We start from the raw sequence: 6,860 nt of genomic DNA, 5'->3' as shown, positions 1-6,860 counted from the left end.
TGCCCAAGAATTTCATAAATTCATTGTTTTTAATAGCTGAGTAGTACTCCATTGTGTAAATGTACCACAGTTTCTGTATCCATTCCTCTATTGAGGGACTTCTGGGTTCTTTCCAGCTTCTGGCTATTATAAATAAAGCTGGTTTGCAAGAATTTTATTGAGTATTTTTGCACTGATATTCCTAAGGGAAATTGGTCTGAAGTTCTCTTTCTCTGTTGGGTCTTTGTGTGTGTTAGGTATCAGAGTAATTGTGATTTCATAGAATGAATTTGGTAGCATGCCTTCTGTTTGTATTTTAAGGAATAGTTTGAGGAGAATTGGAATTAGGTCTTTGAAGGTCTGATAGAACTCTGCAGTAAACCCATCTGGTCCTGGGCTTTTCTTGGCCGGGAGACTATTAGTGACTGTTTCTATTTCTTTAGGGAATATGGGACTGTTTAGNTCNTTAATCTGATCCTAATTTAACTTTGGTACCTGGTATCTGTCTAGAAATTTGTCCATTTCACCCAGGTTTTCCAGTTTCATTGATGATCTTTTGTAGCAAGATCTGATGATTTTTTGTATTTGCTCAGGTTCTATTGTTATGTCTCCCTTTTCATTTCTGAATTTGTTAATTAGGATACTGTCTCTGTGCCATCTAATTAGTCTGACTAAGGATTTAACTATTTTGTTGATTTTTCTCAAAGAACCAGCTCCTGGTTTGGTTGATTCTTTGTATAGTTNTTTTTTTTTTTTTTTTCCCAACTTGGTTGATTTCAGCCCTGAGTTTGATTATTTCCTGCCATCTACTTCTCTTGGCTGGATTTGCCTCCTTTTGTTCTAGAGCATTTAGGTGTGCTATCAAGCTGCTAATGTTTGTTCTCTCTCATTTCTTTTTGGAGGCATTTAGAGCTATGAGTTTTCTTCTTAGGTCTGCTTTCATTATGTCCCATAAATTTGGGTATGTTGTACCTTCATTTTCATTAAACTCTAAAAAGTCTTGAATTTCTTTGTTTATTTCTTACTTGACCAAGTTATCATTGAGTATAGTGTTGTTCAGCTTTCACATGATGTTGGCTTTCTATTATTTATGTTGTTATTGAAGATCAGCCTTAGTCGGTGGTGATCTGATAGGATGCATGGTATAATTTCCATATTTTTGTATCTGTTAATCCCTGTTTTGTGACCAATTATATGATCAGTTTTGGAGAAGGTACCATGAGGTGCTGAAAAGAAGGTATATCCTTTAGTTTTAGGATAAAATGTTCTANAGATATCTGGTAAATCCATTTGTTTCATAACTTCTGTTAGTTTTACTTTGTCTCTGTTTAGTGTCTGTTTCCAGGATCTGTTCATTGATGAGATTGGGATTTTGAAGTCTCTCACTATTATTGTGTGTGGTGCAGTGTGTGCCTTGAGCTTTACTAAAGTTTCTTTAATGAATGTGGAATCCTTTTCATTTGGAGCATATATATTCAGAATTGAGAATTCATCTTGGTAGGTTTTACCTTTGATGAGTATTGTGTCCCTCCTTGTCTTTTTTTTTTTTTATTTTGATAACATTAGGGTGAAAGTCGATTTTATTCGATATTAGAGTGGCTACTCCAGCTTGTTTCTTGGTACCATGTGCTTGAAAATGGTTTTCCAGCCTTTTACTCTAAGGTAGTGTCTTTCTTTATTCTTGAGGTGGGTTTCCTGTTTGCAGCAAAATTTTGGGTACTGTTTACCTAGCCAGTCTCTTAGTCTATGTCTCTTTATTGGGGAATTGAGTCCATTGATATTAAGAGATATTAATGGAAAGTCATTGTTGCTTCCTGTTATTTTTGTTGTTAGATTTGTGATTCTGTTTTTGTGTTTTCTTCTTTGTTGAAACATTACTTTCTTGTAGTTTCTAGGGAGTAGTTTCCCTCCTTGTGTTGGAGTTTTCCCTTTATTATTCTTCTAAGGGCTGGATTCATGGAAAGATATTGTGTGAATTTGGTTTTATCATGAAATACTTTGGTTTCTCCATCTATGGTAATTGAGAGTTTTGCTGGGTATAGTAACCTGCGATGGCATTTATGTTCTTTAGTGTATAACATCTCTCCAGGATCTTCTGGCTTTAATAATCTCTTGTGAGAAGTCTGGAGTAATTCTAATAGGCTTGCCTTTATATGTTACTTGACCATTTTCTCTCACTGCTTTTAATATTNTNTCTTTATTTAGTGCATTTGTTGTTCTGATTATTATGTGTCAGGAGGAATTTCTTTTCTGGTCCAGTCTATTTGGAGTTCTGTAGGCTTCTTGTATGTTCATGGGCATCTCTTTCTTTAGGTTAGGGAAGTTTTCTTCTCTAATTTTGTTGAAGATATTTACTGGTCCTTTAAGTTGAAAAATCTTCATTTTCATCCAAACCTATTATCCTTAGGTTTGGTCTTCTCATTGTGTCCTGGATTTCCTGGATGTTTTGAGTNAGGATCTTTTTGCATTTTGCATTTTCTTTGATTGTTGTGAACATATTTTCTATGGAATCTTCTGCACCTGAGATTCTCTCTTCNATCTCTTGTATTCTGTTGGTGATGCTTGCATCTATGGCTCCTGATTTCTTTCCTAGGATTTCTATCTCCAGAGTTGTCTCCCTTTGTGATTTCTTGATTGTTTATACTTCCATTTTTATATCCTGGATGGTTTTGTTCGATTCCTTCACCTTTCTACCTATGTACTCCTGTAATTCTTTAAGGGATTTTTGTGTTTCCCCTTTAAGGACTTCTACATGTTTAGCTGTAGTCTCCTGTATTTCTTTAAGGGAGTTATTAATGTCCTTCTTAAAAATCCTCTACCAGCATTAAGAGATATTATTTTAAATCTGAATCTTGCTTTTCTGGTATGTTGGGGTATCCAGGACTCGCTGTGGTGGAAGTACTGGGTTCTAATGATGCCAGTAGTCTTGGTTTCTATTGGTAAGTGTCTTATGTTTGCCTTTCTCCATCTGGTAATCTCTGGTGTTAGGTGTTCTAGCTTTCTCTGGCTGCAGCCTTTTTCTCCTGTGACTCTGTAAGCCTGTGTCAGCACTCCTGGGAGACCAAGTCTCTCATGGAAAGACCGTGGAACCGCCCCACCTCCTGACTGCAGATGTAGGCCTGTAGGACCACATACCAGAAGCTCTGGTGCTTCTGAGGCCTGTGCTCTCCTGCGTGGACCCACCTTAGAGAGACACTGGAGAGAAAATGGTGATCTCCCCTGTTTCCAGTGGTCAGAACACTCCCCAGAGGAAGCACTCCTCTGGCGGTGAAGGTGCACAGAGGACTGAGCTTAAGCTCTACCTCCTGGCTGTGGATGGAGGTCTGTAGGTTCATAGGATTGTGTCCAAGAAGCTGAAAATCAGTTTTAGAAAATATAATTAAGGCCATTTTCTTGGTGCTGGAGAGATGGTGCAGTAGTTAAGAGTACATGCTTGTATTCCCGAGGACTCAGGTTCAATTCAAAGCAACTGCATTTTGGTTCAGTACAATCCCTCTAACTCCAGTCACTCACAGGTCATGTGATGCTGTCTTCCAGACTCAACAGTCCTCTTGTTAACTGTCAGAATAGCTGAATTGCACTCCAGGTTTTTCCAACCAAGTTTTTCTCCCTCTGTTTTCTACTGAATTGGCCATCCAATTCCCCATGTTTCAGGCTTCTTTCTTATTTTCATTTTGATCAGGTGCAAACATTTCTAGATTTGCACTTTGCTATAAAGCTTTATAATTCCAATTTCTATCAATATTTAAATTTTATACTGAGCATTCTGTGATTTCACTCTACATAAATTTTCACTAGTTATTTTTAAAACATACCTGAGTATCAAGTCAAATTGAATAACTTTTCTGGCTAGGACCCTGCCGTTAAGTCAGAATTATGAAAAATATGCTGAAGAATTCATGCTACCCCTGGTTGCAGCCAGGGTGGACGTCTAGCAGAACCCTGTGGTGCTTCCTAGGAGAGGGGGTAGCATAGCGTTGTGATCACAGTGGATGACTTCAGGGCATCTGTGACTCCAGTGACCTCAGGACATCTACGGGAGCAAGGAGCATCACTGAACCAGGGGACAATAACACAGTGAAGAGAATTGGACTAATGAGATGTTACGTGCTGCCATGAGATGAGTGAAATTTTGAAGTATGAGTGCTCAGTGCCAGCTGCAGGCAACACAGTAACTTGGACCCTATTGTTGTGAGCAGGGATTCCAACCTCTAAAAGGTCATCCTGGCATTTGCCTCTGTGGGGCCATTTGAATAGCATTTGTGATACAAGGCTATGAGCCTGCTTTTCCTCTAACATGTTTGTTTGTCAGGCCTGCTGCTTTTCCACCTGTCCCAGGTGCATGTAGAACTTAGACCTCTGCAGGATGTTATTCTTCATGTTTGGGAGCTCCACTCTCATTTCTTAGGGGTTTATGGTAAGCTTTGGACAGTTTCTAAAATAAGGGGAGTCCAACTGCTTCAGTGGCTCCATAGTTTTGTGTGTTCTGAATACTTAAAGTGCATCTGTTCCCTGCTCTTCTTACTGCTAAGCTCACAGGATTATTTAAATATGTATGTTGTAGATGACCTTAGCTTTGTTTACAGTTTTGGGTCCAGGTGGCCTCCTTACTCTGGAAATATCACTCATTGCCTTTCAACTGCTTTCTAGAAATCACAATACCATCCTAAATATCTGCACAAAATAAAATATGCTCCAGATATTAATACCATGTCTATCACCATTCATTAACATATTTAGCATAAAAATTAAGTGTTCAGTCAGTGATAGGACTCTGTAAACACCCCTGCTTTCAATTCACTCCAGATTGTGACGGAAAGCATTCACATTGTTCTGTTTGTCTAATGCTTGCTTTCCTGGGGATTCCTACCTTTCTAGTCCTCTCTTCCCTTTTCCAAGCTTCAAATCATATTTGAGAGCAGATTCTGATATTCAAACATGTTATCCCTTCTACTGAAGTCGACTGACATAGGAGGGAGAAGTGACTCATCTTCCACATTATCTTGGGAACTGCTATAGGAAATTAATTTAAAAGATAGGATGCACTTCTGTTTAAATAGGTGGATGATCCTTATTTGGATCTAAGCTTTAAGAAGCTGAGGTAGGATACTATCATCCACCCTGGCTTTCTAAAAATGGAGCAAGCAGGCAAACAAAACAAAATGCTTTCTACCTTTTGCTGCTTAGTGGTGGGATAAAGTTAAGATGAGTTGCTTCAGGATGTACTAGTTCACAGCCTGGATCCTTGCAGCAGGAATTCTCAAGACTGTAATGGTAACTGCAACTCTTAGTCTTTTAAGTTCTCCATTCCAGCCAGACATACAACGTGTATAGTTGAGATGAGTGTGTAGGATATCATGTGATAGAATGGATAGATTTTTAAGGATGGATACAGAAGGAAAACCTTCACATTGGGAGTCATAAAGTTACTGTAAAAGAAAACATGTACCAATATTTGGACTGGAAATGTGCAAAAGTGAAAAATATAAACTTGATAAATTCCTTGAAGTCACAGTGCTGTCAATCCTGGAACTAAACTGATTTTTTCTTTTTGTCATGTTTATTTTGAGACAGAGTCTCCCTATACAAACCCTTGAAAAACAGTTATTGCCTCAGTCTTTCCACTGCTGATGTTGCAGGAGTGTTTCATTAATGTTTCAAGTTGTTGGTAGACATCTGAAAATCTTCTCTATCTTAATGATTCCTTAAAAAAAATAAGGAGGTAACCTCAGATAAGGGACCCCCCCCCACACACACACCAGAGCTCTCTGTCCTGGCTCCAGCCAGAGGATGGATAGCAATACCTCAGCATTTCTGTCCCATTTCTGTATCTCTAGGAACTCATCTCCTTTGATCTTTCTGGACCTAGGGATCAGCCTTGTCAGGGTTAGAAGGAAAGTGGAGGGCACAAGGCTCACAGAGCCTCTCAATTCCTCCGTGACTTTGTCAGTGAGGGACTTCAACTTTAATAAAACTTTTCATGGTACAGCTGAGGGGATGAAGTTCTTAACTTCAAGTACTCACCTGGACCTCTTTGGTGCACTCAGGCTCTGTGGCACCTCTGGGAAGGTGACACTTGCCAGGTCATGCTTGTAATGTAATCTGTGGGGCTCTTGGCTGCCATCAGGTATTTCAAACTTCAGGTTTCATGTTTTCACAGTGTCGGGGAAGGAAGGCCACTGCAGAGCCTCAGTCCCTGAAGTACAGCTTCCCTCTCTCCCACAGTTACAGCATCTGTTTTGCTCATAACTTATTTCCAGCTTAATTACTGTTTAATTATTTTGAGAGGAATGATTTGAGGAGAGAAAATGAACAACTAATCAAGTGTCTGTGTACTGAGTTTCCCACATCTCCTGACTTGTTTTCACTGTCTCAAAGTTCCAATGTGTGTTCTGGCTGGGGACCAGCTTCTGACACCCAGGCCTTGCTTTTCCTTCTCAAATCCCTCTTTAGACAGCAGCAAAATAAGTGTTGCTCAGTACCCTGGGATTCTGCTTCCTGAGCAAATCCCAGATATGGATAAGGACAAGTTTAGCATCCCTTGTCTACTGTGTCTGTAGGTATTGAAGGTCTTTTCTATAACTGACTGTTTACTTTTAACATTGAATACATTAAATCTCATATGGGACTTGAAATATCATGCCTTTCCAAATCTGGTCTTATTCTACAAGCAATCCTTACTTATTGTAAAACTTCAACAACACTTCTAAAACTTATGTGTGCTTCCATATATTTTTCATTCAGGTACCTAGGAAGCCCTGCTTATCCCAGATGCAAACTAATGGAAATAAATGTGGGAGTATGACTGAGGTTAGAAATGAAAATCCAGGGTTCTCTGCAAGAGTTAAAAGTGCACTTTACTACTGAATCACCTCTCCAGT

This window comes from Mus pahari, chromosome 16 (assembly GCF_900095145.1).
Source record: "Mus pahari chromosome 16, PAHARI_EIJ_v1.1, whole genome shotgun sequence".
Taxonomy (NCBI): domain Eukaryota; kingdom Metazoa; phylum Chordata; class Mammalia; order Rodentia; family Muridae; genus Mus; species Mus pahari.
The sequence above is the reverse complement of the archived record's forward strand: the minus strand, read 5'-3'. Positions refer to the sequence as shown.